A 22,446-nucleotide genomic window follows, 5' to 3' on the forward strand; every position below is an offset into this window, starting at 1 on the left:
AGATTTACATAAAAAATGTATTAATTGCATATGTTAGTTACTGAATTTATAACTTTAATTATATAAAAGCTCCACGGACTGAACATCCACGACAAAAGATCTAGCTGACAAAAGCTCCATGCGACAAATGGTACACACGCCATTTGATCTAACAACATAATGTTCACACAAAAATATTCATAATGAATTTTTAATAAATCAATGAATCGAGGGGTGACGAAAATTTGTATGTTACTCTTTCGCAGATTACTAAACATAGGTAAGCCAATTGTGGGGATCTTATTATTGAAACTCGCGTTAATGATTAACCAAAAATAATCATTCATCAATAAGGATAAATTAGACAATAATGTAAAGGATGGTACCGTACAAAGCCTTCGTTGCGACTAGAAAAAAGGGGCACATAAATAATACGCAAGGATTCTCCAGTACATTGACAATATTTTTCACCACAGGACAAACAATATATCACCAGAGGATAAACAGCACCGTAAGGCAATAATATTACCGTTACACAATTCGACCTCAGAGATGTCCATTAAGCAAATGTCACATTCTAAAAGCGTATACACATTTCGTTGTTCTAAGAAGCGAGTGCAACGAAACATAATAAACCTTTAAACTTTCTTAATTAGGCAGGGATGTCATTTGGTGGAGGGTAGGTGAGGGCGTTTACCCCCCTTGAATTTAACCAGAAATATGCATGCTCTGAAATGCAATATCCCTGATTCTAACACAGGAATAAACAAAATGGTTGGTATAATAATTAAATCATTGTTTAACCAAAAGTTAAAAATTATTAATATATTATTAGATTATCACATAGTGGGTTTCACTATGGATAAGAACAGGAGAACAGAAAAACGTTCATGCGTACCGCCGTTCGTCGTCGTTCTCAAACAAAGGCAAAAATTATTAGTATATTGTTGCGGCAATTATTCCTCACACAAAATTATTACAAATGTATAATCAATATTCAAGTAATCATAATAATAGAACAACTTAATTAATAGTTAATTGGAACTTATTAACGACACGCGTTTAATGTTTTTCACTCAGTTATTATGTATACAAATCAGCTCCGCAACGTTAAGCCGATTTTTCATGTTAATAGTTACTTATGCATTTCAAGCACGCAATGGTTATTAATTAGTTAACAAAACGCCCGTAAATATTTGCGACATTTTAAATAATAATTATACTGTATGTATCTAAGTAGATATCAAACTCGTTCAAGTAACTTTCTATTGAATTGAGAAAATATCAATTTTATTTTTAGTTTTATAATACTTATTTTGAACTTACATATGCAGCTTTATGGCATATGTAATGAAAAGTATATAAATATTTTAGTTTTATGGAACGTTAGTAAAGGTTTGTCACCACTACTCTGCAGATAGATAAAGGCTTTTATTTAATAACAGCACTTTATCTGAAACGGAGGTTCTTAATGTGTAGTTTTTTTACGCCGAATCATTTCCTTCACAGAATTAAGTGGTAGTCATAAAAACGTCGTAAAAAATTTCGCTGCCTAATAATATATTGAGGCATTTTTATCAACTAAAATATATCACACTAGCTGCTTAAATGTGTAACCAAAATATAGCAAAAGTCCAATTCTTATTTTAAGGTTACTGTGATAATTGACATTGGGTTTATCATGAAGTTAATATTATCTATCAGCGAAAAATTGATACTAATTATTTTTCAATAAGACTAACAGTTCATACGATATGTTTCCCTATTTTTGAGCCAGCGGATGTTGGCTATCTCTTGACGAATATTTGCCTTAAATTTATACAAGTTAACACGGCTTTTGGGATAACCCCATAAAAATCAAGAAGAGGTATATCTGGGCTGGGAGTGGGAAGAAAGGGGGACATAGGATGTCACCTCTACGCTATTTGTAAGAGAGAATTTCCTCGATTTGTAAGGAAGAATTTCCTTCACCACCGATATAACTACATTAGATGTTTGGCAGATTGCCAAAATTTGCACCGATTGGATCTTATATGAGTGTAGTTTAAAAATTTGACACAAAGTTGATTTTAGTATCGCTATAGCAGCAGAATGCTTGCGAGTCGACAAGCCTGGATCTTCTTGTGCAGACTCATTACTTACGCGACATTCTCCTCGCTTTTCCTGCTCCGTGGCTGCCCTTTTTTTTATTTAGTTCCTTGCACTTCCTGAGATACGATTTAATTAAATTAACAATCGGATTGTGTAATCAGTAGTGAGCGCGAAACAGGCGCCGAACAATCACATAAGAATCGTTGTTTTGTAAAACTGTTTTACGCAGAACAACCATGTTCCCTCATGAAGCGATCCATTGCGACTAAATTTCCAAGGACCGCGCTTTGCTCGGTTTCCGCTCAGAAGCGATTTACAAAGTGCAAAAAATTATGGTCCACTCTGTTTTATAAACTTTCTTATGTCTGTGTCACTTGAAGATGAATCAAATGAAAAGTCTTAAGAATATGTTTGTTGAGTATAATTTTATTACAAGGTTTTAACTTTGGGATCACTCATAAAAAAACATTATGAATAAATGATCTGTTTAATTTAAAATTATATCATATTTTTATTTATATTTTTAATTTTATAATAAACATATAAATTTTATCTATGATTTTAACTATAAGTGGCGGCTTCTAATAAAAAAATAACTCAATCAAAAATGTACAGCACTTAGTGCCTATTTTATTTCCAGTATCCATAAATAATAATAATATTCTACTATATTTTCCCCGCAATTAATTATTTATATTACTAAATATGAAACACTACCAAGTAGAATATGAGAGTAGTCTCATATTTTTATAATAAATAAATAAATAGATATGTGTATATTCTATAGTAGTACATAATAAACAGCGTAGAACTAATGAGTACAATTCTTTCCTTTTCTGGCTCGCTTACAAATTGCCGAAAAGAAATACTCACAACGGAGGCTAAAAGCTAAGAATCACTATAGATATACAAGTAGTATTTATACATACATGGAAAATGAGATAGAAAGAGACGGAAAACACAACCCCTTATTATCGGCGAACGCATTTAGTTATCTTAGTCACTTGGAAGTTTCCTGAAAATTCACAAATGTTGACAATGAATCGTTGATTGAATTTTGATGACAAAAAACGTTCTGCGAAAACATTTATATATGCATTAAATTGATTAAATATGTGCCAATCTAATTACATACGAATATCTTCATAAAAATATTTTTATTATGTTTTCTTGTAATGTGATAACATTGTCTCATGTTTACGACCGGCTTTCTGTTATTGAAATGCTGCCATTGTCCCCTCTGTTCTCGGCGTTCCGTTTTATTACTCATTTTGTGCGAATTCTGGTGATAAATTATAGTGAAAACAAACTTTAGCCGAAGACATAAGGCGCCAATAAGAATCGATCTGTCTGTGATTTCGAGATAGACACGTGTCATACATTCTACATGAGTGTATAACGGGGGTACTCAATCTGAGATGCCCACAAACAAAGAGGGAAAGTAATTTTGAGTTATTGAGTTATTGAAATTGTATATTTCTCACTTGATTATCTAGCACTTAAAAAGTAATCGTCGGGTAGAAACCAGTTGAAGTAGAATTTGTGTGAAACTAGGTACACTTATTTTTTATCAATCATTACAAGACGTAGGAATGGTCTTAAAAAGTCATTGAAGATTATAATCACAAAAAACTAAGATTAATTTTACTGTTCACATTTATTTCAAATTTAATTTAAAATACACGTTTATCCGCAGTACAAAAAAATAAAAGTTTGTCTAATTCATCTTCAAATATGATTACATTTTTATGAGGTGTGAATATTAATCAATGAATGCGGAGCAAAAAAAGAGTCGGGAGCCGCCGGTGTATATGAAAGGCTCTACACGTACTTTTGCAATTACAGTTACAATAAAAATACCCCATAAACCTGGTGAAATTCAGCGATTTTCAACCAAACATGGACGAGTTCAGAAAAATTCGGAAGCCACGAGCGTTTTATTTTTTTTTTATAAAAAACGACACGCGTACGATAGGTAAAGCACGCGACACTTCCGAATTTTCCGGGCTTGTTTATTGCATTTTTTTGCGTGCTATATACTATATGTACAGAAAAAATGTTGGAATAAAAAACTGACAAACATAAACTCGTGTATATACATTATGACCTACTTTATAAATAGGGCCGTTTTGAGAACTTTGTAGGTCAATGAACTAGTGGCAAAATTTATCAATAAAAAATATCAACTCCCCTAAAATTACAATATATTGAATATAAACCAACTTTTCTTATAATTTTATTTTATATATTGAATCGCATTTTTTTTCTACAGTACCAGTTTACGAGCAGTTTATGCTGTTTTACCACCAGTTTTGCACTCATAAAAAATGCTCTTTTTTGCTTATTTTCCATATTAAATCTAATAATAATAAAACTGAATTCAATGTTACTAAGAATCAGATATAAAAATATTTATTTATTTAAATTAATTGTGACCTAAAAGATTACCCCAATGCGTCACGATTTAAAAAAGACAATACATAATATTATTTCAATTAACAAAAAATATAATACGAGTAAGATAAAAAATTATTTCATATATACATAGTAAGAAAGAATAAAATATTAATATTAAATGATACGACAATAAGTTTTTTAACAGCTTTATTGAATTTGGTTTTGTCGCTTGGTAATTTTGATTGTTGCCAGTTTTTGTGTAAAAATCTGTGACCAAAAATGATCATTCATCAATAAGGATAAACTAGACAATAGTGTAAATGATGGGACCACACAAAAGCCCTCGTTACGACTAGAAAAATGGGTTTCCCATAAATAAAACGCAAGGATTATCCTGTGCGTTGAATGAATATTTATTTGCTACGAAACGATCACGTGAAACAATATATCACCGGAAGACAAATAGCACCATAAGGCCACAAAACTCCCGTTGCACAATTCTAAAGCAATTAAAGATAAAAAAGACCATTAAAATAATAACAAGTCCACTACTTAAAGCACATTTACTTCTAAAAGAAGACAGTGCGACAAAAATTGAGAACTTCATCGAAATTATCTGGAGAACACATTTTAACCACTTTCAAGATAACACTCCAGTAAACATCGGATATAATAAATAGTCCACAGACTTCTGTTATATGAAAAGAAATTTATAGCGTAATTATAATAATACCAGCAGAAGAAAAGCACATTAATATAATTTAATCACTGGATCTACCTATATATTAAACGCTACAGTGATGTTAAAATATGTGCTTAAAACACATAGATGCCGGGGCGCGCACATATGCGCGCTTAAATATTTTTAATGCTTAAAGCTGCCACTACTAAAAATATCAAATTTTGTACTATTTTTCCGTGATTTACTTTTACAACTTTTCCTTACCATTTATAGAACAGAAAAAATTGTAACATCATTTTTGGCCTTTGTGAAAAGCACAAAAGGAATTTAAAAAGGGGTCTTTCATATTTTGCAACTTAATTTTTTTCGACAATATTTTTTTAATCAATTATTTAAACAAATGTACCTATACTATATTTGCGTAAACACAGTTAGTTTAAGAGCTATCCATTTCATCATTATTAATAATTGAGAAAGAGATGGCAAGTTTGGATTTACGCCCCTTCTATTATAGCTAATTTGGTTCATCAATTTGCCTTTCAAGAATAGTTTTTGCCGTTTTTAGCACCCATCTTGAGATGGACATTGACACCTTGTTGTTCAAGCGTATTATAGTAACAAGCATTCCGTACACGCTTCGCGCTCATTCAAAATGTGTCTGTACCATATCAGATTTATAATCTTTGTGCAATTGCAATGAATCATCTGACCGTTACAACGCCAGAAAAAAGCTGTAAGAGCATACATTCAGCAATCTTTAAGGCGTTTCGAGGTATCTCATTCCGCGTGAGATACCTCGGATAGTGAAACTTGGGAAGCGTCTTCAGCAATCTATTGCTAACATTTTTTTATACTTTTTAGACGTATATACACATCTTTTCTAGACAGCTTCGTTCATTTTTTACTACTACTGTGGGATATGTTTATGCACCATCCTATATTTTTTATTAATGCGATATTCAGCGGTATAGTGGCATCACGGTGGTTTCATTTATAGATGATCAGGGTATCCTCTCAATCTACTCATAAACTGCAACGACTGGATTATGGCGTATCAAATTAAATTAGAATAAATCTCAGCATATCAACATTACAAATATAATAATCGATCTGTTATCGATATCGAACAACCAAAAATATATACCGTATACCACTACCGAAAAGTATCGTGGATACAAAATTGCTATGGACACACGCAAAATTAAGTGTAAATAACTAAATTACGGCTTTGATAAATTGCAAAGGATTCTCGGAAGACACTTCGTATAAAATTGGCAATATATGATATCGCAACAAGTTCTAAAGCCTATCTGGCCATTCGATATCTAGCTTTGGGGATGTGCGAGAAAAATCCGCGCTGATATCTATAAAAAGACTATTTTCTTACATATACAAGAAAAATAATTTCTTGTAAATGACATCAATTTTTATTTATTATCTTAGTTTATTAGAAAATAATCTATAATAATTAGATTTTTTTATGTTTTTTTTAAATATATTAATATGTTTTATTGAAGGAAATTTTCCAATGTACTGGTGAACAATTCACTTTAGTTTTAAAGAATTATAATTGTTTTATAGTCATAGAAAATCCTAGACGGAACCTTACTATTGTAAATGCTAAACTAATGGAAATAAATCTGGTTTTAAAAATACTGATTTTATAAAAATATATACTTCCGCAGTTTTTATTTCTTAAATCTAAATTTTAATTAAAATCATATAAATCTTCAAAAAAATGATTTAATTCTGAAATGCTAAAGCTACCTATGGCCAATTTATATGTACAGATATATAATTAAGTTATGATTCTAATCTCCCTCAATGAACCTCAAATTTTCTCGCAAACTACATAAAATATGTATTTGTGAATTATGAAACTACTCAAGACCCATTTGTTTGACATGTTAGCTATATAGGTGATATAGATAACTTAATTAATTATTATAACAGGGTTTCTATATTTGATGTGCTAAGCTAGGAATATTTCTCGATGCTTAGTAGATCCATTTTTTATTAATCGATCCATTGGTGTCAATATAAATATAAAAATATTATATTTATAAAAGCATAGATTGTAAAATCCATATATTATTTATTGACTAAAGTAGTTTATCTATTATCAATGTTATAAGTGCGGATATTATGTTAAATGAATATTGTATGTAATATACCGACTTTCCGTTCGAAAGAACCCCTTTTAGTTCAACGAGGCAGGCGAAGCCATCCGCCCGAAACCTTCGTGGATGAAATTGAATTTTCCTACAAATGCCAAAGGTCAAATTAAAATATTGCACTCTGCGAAAATGAACTTTCCGAATAAAAAGGGCGAGATTTGTATTCCAATATAGCATTCGCTGACTGTTCCATAAAATAATGTCCATCGACCGACTAATGGGGAGGTTAAATTGGTCATAATTTCACCCCAGAGACACTTTGTCATTATTAAACTTTTTATATCGTTCTAAAAATAAAGATGAAAAATTGCAATTCGGAAGAAAGGGAACGTTGACCTTCTGAGACAAATTAATTACGATGGTTTGTGAGATTCCTAGTTTATAAATTATACAATAATTGGCTACTATAAAGAATCCGGTGCCAAGTTTACGCATGTTAGAGTATTTGGCTGGCACTACTCAATTACATTTATATTCTGATATATTTAAAAAATGCAGGAGTTATTTCTTATAAGAATAATAATTTATGTAACGAATAAAGCTAATATTTTTTAATGAAATGTATCGAATATAATATTCAACTTTGTTGTGCCTAAGGTTTCTGGCAATTAACCACTTGTTTGGATTCCGCCCAGATTTCCAAATTTGTTCGGACTTTTCAAACCAGCTTAATTGTATATTAAAATTTGATTTGAATGCCCTTTTTCTTATAACTTTTATCCAAACTTAATTATAATATATTGTATCCCTAGCTGTACATAAAAATACAACAGCAGTATATTCTTTTCTATTCCAAAATATATTCACTCTATTTTTGTAGTATGTTTTAGTTATAACTGTAGCGATTCATACATGACATAAGTCAAGAAACACGGCACATGCGTGTCTGAAGTTTCGCGAGCGGTGCCTACGGACCTAGAAGCTAGAACACTCGCATTCACTACGACTCGTCTCTCGCCTGTTTGAGCATCACCTCTAGAACTCGCACTCAAAAACAATTACCGACGCCACTGAAAACTTAAACTAATGAAAGTTCAAAAACTTTAGTTATTATAGTTTTAGAAATTTCATCAGGGCAAGTTGGGTTTGATTAATTCGCTTAGGTTAGGTTTGGGTTTGAGCATTTTGCCTTTAACAGGTAATGTGTAAACTACTTTTCAAAGGAAATTCGTCAGGGTGGTGGCAATCTATAGTTAGCTTTAGAATTTTCATTTTAAAGCACACTTGGTTCGAATAATAATAAAAAAATATATCGAAAATAAGCAATATTATGACTTTAATAACTCAGATTAAGAACTTTTTAATAGTTTTAGCATTAAGTTTATGGCTAGTTTTTGCCTCGACCACCCGTTTTGATGTCTTACGTGCTACTTTTTCCATATTTAATTCAAAAGATTAAGAAACCTAAAGTGATATGTGAGCGTTTCTCTTTAGGCATATTTTGCTATAAAGCCTTAATCCGTGGTAGCGTTACGAAACAAATTGAACGAAAAGCTCGCTTTAAAAGATAAGGGTCTACGGAAAATCCCGTGCGCCGTCATAAGTCTGTGGCAAAAAGCGGAAAAGCTCGCGGCCGAACGGGACGCTTTTCCGGCCGATCCTTGGCCTTGCCTCCGCGGAGGGCTAGTGACGGTGCGTTATCGAGCGCCGGAGGTGGGGGGCCGCGATGAATGGCGTGGGGGTCGAAGCTTTGGCGCGTGCGCATTAGGTCCTCCGGCCGCAATCTTTTGCCGTACGGCACTCGCGCACGGACGTGGCCCCCGGCGGGCCGCGACGCTAAAGATAGCGCGTGCCGCTTTATAATTACGCGGGCGGGTGGCGGCCGAATGTCAGCTGCCCGCGCGCCCGAGGAGTGTGCCCCGGCAGCCTGCAGAGGTAACCGCGAAGTCTTTCCGCACGCCGCTCGCCATCCGGTATCGATTGTGCTTTTGTGAGCCTTTGTTACCACCGAAACTTTCGACGAGCTTGTAAGCCCACGACTACCCTCCCACCCGTCGACCGCCCCCACGCGGTCAAAACAAAGAAATTGAGGCGCGTTTTCAATGGCCAAAATGGCTTAAAAGTTTCAACTTGCAATGCAAATGTTGGCCGAAGCAAAATAAATTGAGGCACTGCATTCAACTGTTTCGGACCACAGACAACAATCATTTTAAACCGACGTAACGACTTCGCGTGCCGTTATAGTATGTCAATCAATTATAGATGTAAAATACAGATTTCGATAAAGTGAACCTTTTAATCTTAGCTATTTTTTCATAGTTCACCATCGAAATTTTTTCACCATTTATACTTGCACTATCCACTTATTTAATGTACGAGTTCTATATCATTTTATATAAATTTAATTTAATAAAATGAATATTCATTTCCGAAACATTATCATCGTTTGACTATAGAGAAACAATTTGATATTTTTAATACTTAAAGCAATTGGGATATTATAATATATACACAAATTATGTCGAGCCACTAGTTATACTCAGACTTTCACACGTGGCGGACTGATATATTTTTTAGTCTTAGCCAGGAACCTACACGTTAAAACATTGCTAAACTCACCCATTCAGGAATCCAAATAAGTTGTACCGTAGGAAGGGGTTGTATTAAAAAAATATTTATGTAAAATAAATCAACAAATTGGGAGACAAGTTTATTCATTTGTTTATACATTTTATTTATTTATATTTTCATTGAAAATTAACGTTTTTATACATAAATAAATGAATGAATAAATATTTTTTTTAAATAAATTTTACCCACGATAACAGAAAAGTAGCAAAACCTTATTTAGCCGTGCAATTCAAAATTTATGTTATTGAATATTTTCACTACAATTAATTTGTGGTAGGAAATTTTATAAAATATTCTATAGGAAATTGAAAAATTATATTTATTAAGCGATTAATTCCTCAAAGTCCTGGGTTTGTATCCCATATGAATCCTAGTGCTTTTCAAGTTTTATCGTTTTGATTTGTATGATGATAACAAAACAAACTGTCTCGTACCAAACTGAAAGTCATACAATTCCTGCAAACATCTGTTTTGTTGTGTTCATGAGGTGTTCACTGTTCTGACCAACGCTCACTCGCTGCCGTTCGTTCGCACCTAATCTGTTTAAACAATAAAACATATTTATGTACCAAAACAACGCTTTAAAATTAAAATAGGCTAGGTGCGAACTAGAGATTGCAATAATACCGGTATTTCAGAGAGAAAAACATTCAATATCGGAATTACCGGTATTGACTTTATTATTATTATTTTAATTTTATGATAGTAAAAAAAACGAACAAATAATCCGAGTACCGCTCTTTTGTTTATTTATTAGAAAACTTAAAGCAAAATAAAATATTTTTAATAATATTATTATCTCTTTTAATTATGACATTGTTTACACCCAGTACGAGTAATTATGTTTTGTATAAATTTTAATTATTTTAGATTACAATTTTATTACTTTAAATATTCGTTCATATTTATAGTAAAATGTTTTAAATTTATTATTAAAATTAATAAAACTATGCCCCCCCCCTCCGATGTACGATTTTTTTGTTTTAAGAAATTATTCTTCTTATCTTAAATTATTCATAACACCCATGGCCCAGCTAATAGCAGACAAAAAAGCAGTAGCATATATTGTAGCAAAAATACTTGATAACTGCTGAAATTCCATAAATGACTCATACTAGCTAATATTATGCAGCTGTGGACTTTTTTAATGGCTGGTATTGACTTTTAAATGTCTTTTCGGCAGCAGGAAAAACTAAATCTATTTTTTTTAAATTAAAATTAATTGCCTCAATACTTTTTTATTGTTAACATAAAAATATGTATGTATGCACATGTCATATTATAATTAAAATGTGTTTTTGATTCTTCATAACTTTACGAATATCTTAAAACTCGAGCTGCAATCTCCCATCTTTGCCAGATTTAAGCGAGTGATTAAGTACTAAAATAAGTATTTAATATTTAATTGAAAATAAGTGTATATTTTCATTTATATGGTACATAATATCCACCATAAAATTTTTGGTGTTTTGATAATATATTGACATTTTCTTTAAAGATATTGGCATACATAAATTTTCATTTTATGTAAATAATACGTTAAGGTTAATTGGTCACACAATGAAATATTTTTGTGAAATTTACTCATAAATGAAAATTTATTACAGTTGTCGGCATTCGTCCCCTGAGGATTGCCCCAATTCGCTCACAGAAGGGATGGAAATAGCATTTTATCTTCATTCATTCATTTCTACTTTATACCATTTAAATATATTGCCATTTAAATCGTAATATCCTTCATACCGTTTTTCATGGAATCTAACCATTTTCTTTGTTAGTCTAATGTTTAACTAATACTTCAACTCTTCAATATATTGGACTAAACATATTACATAATTTTATTTTTTCTGTTTTTTATATATAATAGCATATAATTTAGTAATAAAATCAATATTATTAATTGTTGAATTTTAAACCGTTTACATCGTATTTTATTTTAAATGAGTATTCGTAACCTATTTTTCTGGTTGTCAATATTATAATAAAATGTAAAAGTTAAACTTTGATAGCTAAACAGGGAAATATATCGTTAAGCTTAAACTTTTTGATTAATATTTTTAAAAGACTTGAAAACATGTCTAAACTAATTTAGTGTTAAATATGATATACATATACAAATATTTTTAGTTTAAGTTTTAAAAAAATAACTAAAATTTGAGCTTGTTTTAAAATAGATCTGTCAATCAATTGTTAATTTTGTAGTGGTGAAAAGCTTATTCAATTAAAAGTAATTTAAAAAAAGCAGTGCTTTTAGATCACAGACAACATTTTATATTCAATGTAACGAGATTTAAGGCTTTATGCATTAAAGTATATTCAATGTGTAATAACCTGAAATTATGGTTACAGAACTACTGTGCTTTTTTATGTTACAAAAAAAATTATAATCGACGTAATTAATACTACGAAATTATTATATTTTTAAACAATTATTTTGATGTTATGAACAAAAACTTATTTAGTTTTCATGCAAGTTATGAACCCTTTAACAGGCTTATAAAAACTCGTGACTGCTTTTGTATGTATGTACATAATAAATCATTTTGATTTAATGTAACGAGCGTTGCGTGTCCAAATCTTTTAATTTGATAATTTTTAACATTATTTGTTTTTTTCATTTACGCAGTTTTAATTACAAAGCCTAGTAGTAAGACACAATATATAAATTAGTTATATGAGATTTTTTAGAAAGCTTATAAATTACTACAATTAATTTAAAAGGATAGAATAAAAATGATACTCAAAATTTCTAAGGAACCTGTTTAACCTCTTTTAACTTTAATACAAAATTTACAAAAGCATTTTTTGTAAATTTATGTAAGAATCTATTGGGTTCATCAATCGAACCACTCTTCTAGTCACAATTGAAGGGGTTAAGTTGTGGTATTTAATCATAAAAAAGGCAAATTGGCACGTTTTAATCGTTTAAATAAAATCGGTCTCTTTTTTAAAATGGGACACCGCCGTGTGAAACCCTTTAACAGCTAAAGTCGCAAGCTCACGCTATAAAGCTGCAAGGATTAAAATATGGACGTTTAAAATGGACGTTTCTAATCCCCTCGAGCGGCCAATAGCAATTTGTTTGAAAAAAATAACTTTTGTAATTAATCATTCTACCGTAAAATAGGCATAAAAATTTTTCGAGGAGGACTTCTTATCAACGATTTTCTCCGATATTACTAGCATTTGCACTTTAACATCCACTCCGGTGTTTAAGAGTCCTCTAGGTTGGATCACAACCAAAAGGAGGCCGATACACTTCAGACCCGTGAATATCGTAGAAGCCGCCGCTTCTCTCTTCGCATCTACCGGGTTTGTTGGACGTCCGGAATCAACCCGCACTGGAGCTTTCGTATGCACTCACTGACAATACTTGTATATTATTTAAAAAAAGTATTTTAATTTGATTTAACCGTATTTTGAAGAATCACTACATAAAAAATCAGACATATTAATATTTTTTTATAAAAATATTTTTAATATCTAATTGCATACATAGTAATTTAACAGTCTTTTGGCAATATCATTTTATAGCTCCTAAGTTAAAAATAACACTTAAAATCTTGATGATATTTTGCTTAATAGCTTTGCTTATTTTTCTTCTTCTAAAACTTTTTTATTAGACCTTTAATCGCTGTTTTTTCCCAAGTTTTATTATCATAGATACACCTCTCAACACGTGTATAAATATTTTATAGCAAAAATAGTGATGCGCCGATAAACTTTATTACTCCTTCGCTAAGTCGGATTTGATTGAGATGTAGCTAATTTTATAATATTTTTTATTATAATGCGAAACGTTTTATTATTTTTTCGTCGGTCGATAAAAATGTACATATTTTCATCAAGTTATTTGCTCGACGCTATTTATCTTGGGACGTATTTTTTATAGAGAAAAAATAATAAATTTACTATTAGTCTCGGGTGCATTCGTTGAAAAAATATTTTTACAGATGAAGGATTACATTTCTTGATTTAGATATCGACCCAATTTTCTCAACATTTATACCATAATTACCCTAACGAGAATCTCTATTACAAAATTATACAATCGTAGTAAATGTATAATGTATCTGAGCAAAAAAATATAACAATCGTATCGAATTTGGAAGTTGGCCAACAATGGAGTTCTTTGCGTCGAAAGCACGTATAATATTTTCAACCTTTCAATTTTATTGTTTGCAACATTTGCATTTCGACAATTGCTTATTTTTTCTCGTTGGTAACATTGATTAATCGCGCGATATTACAAAATAAGCATTGTAGTCGTTGAAAAGCAACAGTGTTTTTAAATATAAATTTATAAATTAATAGGTAGCTTATTATTTAGTTTAATTGATATATTTTAGTTATACGTCAATCATATTGTCAATTGTACGAATTAATTAAAATTTCATGCAAAAGTAAGCAGAGGCGTTTAATTAAAATAAAAGCACAAAAAATTCTTATAATTAAATGTTAAAAAACTTTGTAAAATCATATATTTATTAATAAAAAGTTGCTATATAACAATTATTAACAAGAAAATATTTTTTTGCATCATCTTAAAGCTTAATTGCGAATGTTATAAAAATTCTTAGAAGCAAGAGAATTTATAGAAGCGTCGTTTTTCTACTCTCACTCTACTTTCTTCTTTATTTATCTCATTTGCTAGTTTTTTTATTCAGCGACTCGTCGCTGAGAATAGCTTCAATTTGAGTCATTGAAAAAAAATTCGCTTTTTCTAGTGAGCTGGAAACGTATAACTTTTTTATTTTTGCAAATTTCATCTCATTGCCAAAGGTCGGAGTTCGTCGAAGTGCAACGGTCGCTAAACGTATCACTGAAAACGTTCAATAAACTGCTGGGATTGTTCCAATTTCATTGTACGATGTGCATAACCCATTATGTATATCTATGCATCTATAAACAAGTATTACAACACCCATCTTCACAAACAATTTTTCATATACTGTATTTTTGTCACTAATATTCAACATCACAGTTAATACAAATATAAATAGGATGCCATTGGCCTTGTTCAATGATGAGCTTTTATAAATCTTAATCCAGTGACATTTAATTGCGATGACCAATATGCATATGTATATTTAAAGATACTTTAGTTACTATTCATACATTGTAAATACTTAACTTATTATTAGATGCTCCATAATGTCAATATGTCATACGCTCTATCTCTTTAGCACCGTTTTGTCTTTGAGTACCGAATTAGAATATCGTTCATTGAGTATTTGTGGATCTACTATAGGACATTCTATAACCAGAACAGTGAACCGTATTTAACTGTGGTGCTTCAAAAAATTAACGGCCATAAATAGCCAGTCTTCTAAAATTAATCCAATGCTCGCAACGGAGCTTTTAACCTTTAAACACTACATCAAATTTAATTGCTCCCTATTACCATATCTTAACAAATGTAATTATAAAACATTAGAAAGAGCATAGATTAAAACTTTGCTTGTAATAATTAAAGTTCTTCGAGAGAAACAATAATTGTATTTGTATTATATATTAAAATTCGATTCCTTAGTTACTGTTATTTTATTTAAAGAAATTGTCGATATACATTACAAAACGCAGCGTGAATTTTTTGATATTTTTTTAGTAAAATCATTTGTGGGTTTTGTGGAAAAGTGAATTTTGAAATTAGTATTCGAAAACTACCTAAAAAATAAAGATCACAAAAATGAGTTTAATTTTTGTATTAATTTTAATTCAGTATGCCAATGATCTGACTTATATATGATTTCATTGAGGTTTGAGGGATAGTCCAACGCCCCTTCCAGTCTTCGGTCTTTTGACCAATGTCAATGATTCGGGGCGGAACTAGACTCTTTGCTATTTGTTTAATACAAATGTTATTAGACTACATAGATGTATGACAGTTGATTAAAAATCATTTAATGGAATATGTAGTTTAGACTTTGGTACATCTTTGGATTTTAGTGTACTTGTACGGAAAAGTACAAGTTTTTAAAAAAATTATGGATACCGTTGCATAAATATCAGTTTAAAATGAGATTGCATTTTAATTTTCAGTTTTAGCAATTGTAATAACACGAAGCTTAGAATATGTTAATGAGTCACGTTGCCTCTTAAAACTATGTATTTCTATTTGTAATCAGCGTGTGTCTTTTAAAGGTCTTACGAAGTTTAACTGGAACCAAATAACTATTTGTTAGTGTTTTATTGACAATCTGTACGAAGATCTTAAATTGAAATATCTTGTAATTACTTTTATTTTCTAGTCATATATTAAATATGATACTATTTTATGTTTAAAACATGAAAAATAACAAATCAATACTAAGAAAAATAGCTCACCTTTCAGTGTCTCATAGAATATGTATGGACTTGTTGCAGTATATAATTTCATTATAGGGCCCTATTAATTTTGTAATTTTTCACGGAACACAGTTTATAAAACGCAGGACTAGACTATAGTATCATATAATGAAGGATTGCATTTTGAACAACGAAACATCTGCCTTACAATACTAATACCTACGTTTTAAAATTATTTTCATTTGGCACACCCTGTGCAAGCATGCTTAACCGATGTTTCAAAATCCCATTTGGCCGAGTGCACCAGAAAATAACCAAGCAACAAACTTCCCAGAAGACACCGTCACATTTCTTCTTGTATTACCAACGTATAAAATCGTAGCATTATTATATTAGCCAGCTAGCGTATAATGTGCGAATTTTACGGTTGGCACGTTCCCTGAAATCACGCACCGTTTCAAACGTTTCGGCAACTGTGCACCCCTCACGTTCGTGCGGTGTATATATATATATATTATATGTATGTATCATATTGATTTTTAATCATACAAAGGTTCGAAAATTGCCCCGCGTGCGATGATATACCTGAGTGACCGCTTAGTCATATCGGCTCGTCATACATTAGGAAAATTGTGGCAGGGCTGGTTCTTTTAGGCGGCCGCCCGTGGGCGCGGATAATTGACAATTTAACGCCCGACGGATAGGATAGTGTGTTGTTCTTATGCCAAGTCGGCTCAATACCGAGAGAAGCGTGCCAGCGAGTAACGACCGGTTTTGATTTTTTTATCGAATAGTGTCATCGGGCGATCTCGCAATTACTAAAAGCGTTTCGGTGCATCAATCTCGACGCACAATTGTGCAAACTGTGTTGGGCAACATTGGAAAAATAACGCTGTGACGTCACAATTAGGTCCTTTAGACTTGGAAGTAGACCGTCACAATACAAAATTAATATAATTGAAGATGACAAAATTTGTATTATATAATAAAAAAACATCAATAACTTTATTGCCGAGGAGAAAGAGTACTTTTTTTGGGTGTCCCAGTGTCTTGCATTCTCAACGTAGCGTGTATTTAATGGGGTTGCTAAGGGATAGTGACAGAGCACGGACAACGAACCGACTCATCTGAGGTCTTTCACAACACACACGATCGGATTTGTCTGCCGGACATCCATCTCGGACAGATCCGTGCGTGTGTGGCCAGCTAATATGTTGTTGATCGGCGCTATTTGTGCTATAGAGAGTGCCATAGAGAGTCGCGATTCTTCACCGTTGCGGCTAGGAGTCTTATTATTGAAAACACTCGTCTTATACAAGGCATTCAGCTGCTCAACGTGCTTGCCATATACGAATATATCTTCAGCGAGAAGTTGAAAAAAATTATGTAGGATGGTAAACATCTCAAAACTAATTCACTTTCCAAGTTTTTAAACACAGTTACGATATATCTCTTAATACATTTTTCATACTATTGAGAAACGTAGATAATTAATAAAATCTCTAATTTTTTGACATGCTAATTAATTACCAAATTATTGTTTCTATAATCTAAACTCTCACTATAAAAAACGACATTTATAAAGTGATCAAAATATGTGATCCAATTTGATTTGTTTAGCTTTGTGTGTGCGATGCTTAAACCACGTGTCTTTCAACCTTAACTCGTATAATTCTGGTCTTATTAAGTCACGTAACGTTAGTGACAGTTGCAGCGTAATTCTCTGCCATTTATATGTATGTATAAGCAAACACAGTTTTGCTATAGTGCGAAAAGGCAGTGAATTTGGCGTACGTATGGGTCTAACCAGTCGGCGTCAACCGTTCAAACGGAGCGGTCGGTGCCTCGATATCTTAAACGCGTGCAAGACACATTAAATTAAGTTATTATAAACAGTCCGCGCATCCTAATACTTGTGTATATTGTATGAATTAGCAATTTGTAAAAGTTTTAATTATACTTGTTTACATATCCTGAAAAATAAAAACACAAACACAGGCGTTTCTTTAAATTTTTATTATATCTGGGAAATCACTGATGGAAATTTATGCATAGTTGTATCTATAGCTCATAAGCTGTAATAATAGTTTTAAATTAATAAAACATATTGTAATGCATTATGCTAATTCCTGTCATATCAAAACAGATGATCGAAAAAAGCATTGTTTTTTATATATATTTTTATTTATTTATCGTGAATCTTCCGTTGCAACATGACAGGTGTTATGCATAAATAAGTATTGAGACACCAAACTGAAGTCATTTTGTAAATTAGTGACATCTATTTTATTAAGTATAAACTATTTTTGCTCTTATTTTTATTTATTCATCACGATATTCACCCGCGAGATAAGAAAAACCTGAAATAACCAATATTCATGATCGTTTAGAATTATAATAAAATATTAGGGTCCATATGGGATTCAAACACAGGTCTCTCAGGTATTAGTCATTTATTTATTTTGAGTCGAAAAATATTAACGCATTCTTTAAATGCGTTTTATTATTTATTGTAGCATATTTTGTATTATTTTTTATATAACTAACAAGAACCCGACGACATAAATTATTATTTGCAAAAATAACGGTCTTTTCTTATAGGATCATATTTTTTGCGCCACCTTGTCGTACTTCACAAACTCATTAGAAAATGCCACGATTAAAAAGTAATTTTATTTTCATTTCTCTTGTATTGTTATTCATGCAATACATAACAAGAAACTTTACATATGGTATATATTTAAATGTAAAACAGCAAAATATTTATACATAGTAAGAGAATGCATTCAGAATGATAAAATCATGAAATGGCAACAATACTGTTTGAAGCTTCATTCTTTTCTTTCTTCATGCGACAAAGATTTATCATATTTTTTTGTAGCTAAATCATTTTATTTTTATTTACATATAGAAAAGCAAGTTTGATTGAGTGACGCTATAACATATAATAGAAAGACACAAATGCTATCATCAAAAATCTACAAAATTGCCATGTTTATTTTATATATTAAATATCAATAATTTTAAAAGTATGTAGTAAATTAATTGATAGTACTTATAAAAAGTAAAACATACTTTAATAACGCACAGGTGGAAAATTAACCTGAAAACTTTTTTTACTGAAAGTTATACACCCCGATACTTTCTTAAGAAAATTACAATGTATGCAAAACAGTTTTATACCAAGCGTCAAATTTTCTTTAATCGAAATAGCAGTTATTGCTAAAATATCTTAAATTTTCATGCATGTCGTGATTTTAACAACTTGAATATATGTATTATATATCATTTGAGGATTTATGTATTACTTTTCGAATTATAAATATTAGTTGCTATTGCCGACCATTACAAATTATAAATATTGATCACAAAGCGGCTTAGTAAGATTCGATATTCATCCGCAGGGAAATCTTAAATAAACTCTCTCGAAACGAACTGAATTTAATTCTTTTTTTCAAATACATGCCGTATTAAAAGCTCATTTAGTAATTCCCTAATGGGCAATTCCAATATCTCGTTAAAATCAAATTACTTACGAGATATTTACTAGAACAGAATTACAACATACATTAATGCCATTGAATTAATCCAAGCCATAAGCAATTATTTCACACATTCGTTACTCGATTACTGTTTTTGTTCTTCTAAAATCTTTAGCATATAGCCAACTTAGTAGCGAAGTCCTATTTGGCCATGTTCCCAGTAATAGTTGACATGATATATCGCTAAGTAACTAAAATATGAAATTATGACTTATTTCTTAGAATTGGCATAATTTTACTATGATTTATTATTTAATATTATAGTGGTTCTTCATTCAATCTAACTTGACGATATCCATTCTTGTCATAAATATCACTTCAATAAAACACACACCTGTCGTTAAGTGGCCAAGTGGTATCGATCGACGCCCAGTTTAATTAATTCATAGTTCAAAGAAATTTTACCTATGAAACTATTACATTGAATATTGACCTAATTTATTTTTAAAAACACGCTGAAATGGCGAGTACCTAGAGCATATAAGTAAACTTTAATATTCTAAACAGCAACTGGGGCAAGGTGTTATTTTGCTTAAAATTTGCGTTTCTTCAGTAATTACCGGAGAAGGAAATACACGAGGTCAGGTTTTGATCTGAAAGATAGAGTGATGGATGTGTTTGAATACGTTCTGGGTATTTAACGGTGTGAAATTTCATTTGCATAGAAGAGAATCGATATTTATAGTTAACATTCGAGAGTCGCAACATAAAGCATTGTTCAACTTTCAGTAAAGAGGCATATTACCGCTTATAGTGTTATATCTTTGTGCTCTTTTAAGTATACATATTAACGAATTTAACAAATTTGTCGATTCGATAGTAGATCTTCGTTTGCAATGGTAGGTCCTTCTTAAAGTCGTCGGTTATATACACCGACGGCTGCTAGGTACAGTGCCACCGCTCGCGGGACTTCAGACACGCATGTGCCGTGTCTCTTGACTTATGTAATGTATGATTTGCTACAAAAATATCTAAAAACAAACTAAATAAATACTTTTTTAGCTTTTAGAAGAGAAAATAATATAATGATATAATATTGTTATGTACAGCTAAGGATAAAAATATCAAGTTTGGATAAAAGTCATGACAAAAAGGTCATTCGAATCAAATTTTGGTATATATATTAATTAAGCAAGTTTGAAAAGTCTGAACAAATTGAAAATTTGGGAGGAATCCATACAAGGGGTTAATTGTTAGAAACTTTATTATTATTATTATATTCGATATAATTGATTACAAAGCTATATTTGTTAAATACATAATTATTATTCTTACGAGAAATAACTTCTGCATTTTTATATATTTGACAAATGCCTTAATAAAAATATCGTTAGCTGTTTTTAATATGGTCTTTTAAACTTCGTAAATTATTCTATATATAACATTGAACAAAAGAATAGGAGAAAATGTTATTCTGTTTCATGATTCTGTGGAGGATTAGTAAATGCAGCATTTAATATACATATATGTTCAATTATTTAGTAAAAATTAGGAATGATTCAGGTGTAGTGTCAGAATATATTATATATTACAGATGTAATATATAATATATTCAGATAAAATTTAAGACTTTTCTGGCTAATTTTACTGATACTTGCTTCACCGTGCGTTCTTTTCTTTTTAACCTTTTCGCCGCAATACTCATTTAACGCGAGTCTTCCCCCAGCGCGGCTGACATTTGTAAAACTGGAAACTGTTTGATTAATAATAATTTAAAATGTTTTGCTTGACTTTTACAAAATCCGTAATTCATCCCAAAATTTAAATATAAAAACATGTATACTTATCAACTGTATGGTGCAAAAAACATGGATCGAATAATAAAATTATAAATATATTAAAATATTTAAATACTTTATCCATTTTTTATTCAAAAGTTATTACAGATTTTTTTTAATAGTTTTATTTCATTTAGATTTGTAGCATTTAATGACATATTTTTATGGCCAAATTCAAGGTGACAAATTACGTCTCTGATAATTATCTATGATTAAGTTCTTTCAAACACGATAGAAATGAAAAAAAATATAAAGGTTCATACAGGACTCGAACCCATGTCTTTCAGGTCAATATCATGGAAAAGCCCAATCCTATATATTTTATTTAAAATATAAAATAGAGTAAAGTATTACTTTACAGTATATTTTGTAGCAACATTCGAGCCTCATCCTACTTTTGTATTGCAGTATAAGCTTATGTACTACATATATATTAAATATGTATAATATAAGCATCCCATTAATCGATAATCGAATGCTAAATTGTTACACTCAAGCCGTTTCATTCTTCATCCCCACGAAGGGTGTCAAATTCACGATCCGGCAATTCATTCATCTTTGTCCTTTGACTTTTTTGCCTCGACTTTTCCTCCAATTTTTTTTATACATACCACTCGAGCCACTTTACCAAAATATTTTCGCACGACCTCATCAATCATCGTTTAATACGTCGGCACGATTCTACAATGTCAGATTTTTTCGGAACCCCTCCGAATTATTAGCTTATTACAACCTATTTATAACACCTTAGGCTAGGTTGCACAAGCTTCGCATGGCAATCAACAGTTGCCCCAATTGAAAACACTTTTGCAAGAAGTTTTTCTTTTTCTCCAATTCTTTCCATTATGTAACGCGCTCAACACGCAATCCCTCTTAATTGAGACGTAAACAAATTACTTCAACCTCACCGGTCAATACGGTATCGTTTCTAAATCGCTGTA

At 31.1% G+C, this 22,446-nt stretch overlaps 1 protein-coding gene across 18 annotated transcripts in view; it reads left to right on the plus strand.

Moving 5' to 3' along the window:
* The first annotated feature begins 9,041 nt into the window (after positions 1-9,041).
* Shab (potassium voltage-gated channel shaker cognate b) overlaps positions 9,042-22,446 on the plus strand; it is a 59,722-nt gene continuing 46,317 nt past the window's right edge. For 13 of the 18 annotated variants that reach the window (XR_015812626.1, XR_015812627.1, XR_015812629.1 and 10 more), the window contains exon 1: positions 9,054-9,201. The gene's annotated coding sequence lies outside the window, so the exon portion shown is untranslated. Of the gene's footprint in view, positions 9,294-22,446 lie in introns of all 18 variants that reach the window. The other 5 variants (XR_015812628.1, XR_015812634.1, XM_088205430.1 and 2 more) reach the window with 3 other exon arrangements.

This window comes from Plectrocnemia conspersa, unplaced genomic scaffold (assembly GCF_051122295.1).
Source record: "Plectrocnemia conspersa isolate PC_06_02 unplaced genomic scaffold, ASM5112229v1 ptg000002l, whole genome shotgun sequence".
Classification (NCBI taxonomy): domain Eukaryota; kingdom Metazoa; phylum Arthropoda; class Insecta; order Trichoptera; family Polycentropodidae; genus Plectrocnemia; species Plectrocnemia conspersa.